Genomic DNA, 787 nt, shown 5'->3' with positions numbered 1-787 from the left:
ATTTAGATGTGACGTTGGGAGGACAAGAAAGGCCAGTGGAATAAGAAGCGGGGCTGGCCTTTGAGAGTGGGGAGGAGAGGGGGTGGACCAGGGAAACGGGTAGCATTGCAGTGGTGCCACTTTTGTTTCGCGTCCAGTTAGGCAGGTGAGACCAGTCGGCCCAGTTCTGTTCCTCCAGCCACGTTCTGCTGCTAGGACCAGGCGTGGAGTGGACGAGGACTTGAGCTTGGCGGGGAGGAGACTTGGCCAGGTGACAGTGATGGAGAGAGACGGGGCAGATGCAAGGGAATGGCTGGAATGACGGTCAAGAGGGGAGTGAGGACAACGCAGAACGGGAGGCCACCTCGTTCTAGAGCCAGGTGGCATCATAGAATTGTCCTAGTCCAGGTATAGAGTGGGAGGCTGCTCCCAGGTATAGAGACCTGGGAGGCGGGCAGTTATTGGCCTAGATTATGACTGTGGGGGGTGAGTGATGGGTGGAGAGAAGGTCCAGGAAAATAGAGGCATGACAGTTGGGTCAAAAGAGATGAGGGGAGTGCCTTAGAAAGGCGTGGCGCCCCTGCCCGGAACTGGCTGCAGGGAACGTCAGGTATTAGTGACGGTGGGATGCGTGATTCTGAGAGCGGCCCCAGGCAAGCCGTTTGTCAACGTGATTGGGTTTTGGTGGGGAGGACCTGGGGGTGCACTGCATGTGGACATCTCTCTGGCTGGATCATGATTCCTCCCAGCCCCAATGTCCTATGGCGACAGCAGCTGCCTCTGGTCCCAGGCCAGGCAGGAGAAAGGC

This window comes from Pteropus vampyrus, unplaced genomic scaffold (genome assembly GCF_000151845.1).
Source record: "Pteropus vampyrus isolate Shadow unplaced genomic scaffold, Pvam_2.0 Scaffold144, whole genome shotgun sequence".
Classification (NCBI taxonomy): Eukaryota; Metazoa; Chordata; class Mammalia; order Chiroptera; family Pteropodidae; genus Pteropus; species Pteropus vampyrus.
Note: the sequence above shows the minus strand (reverse complement) of the source record.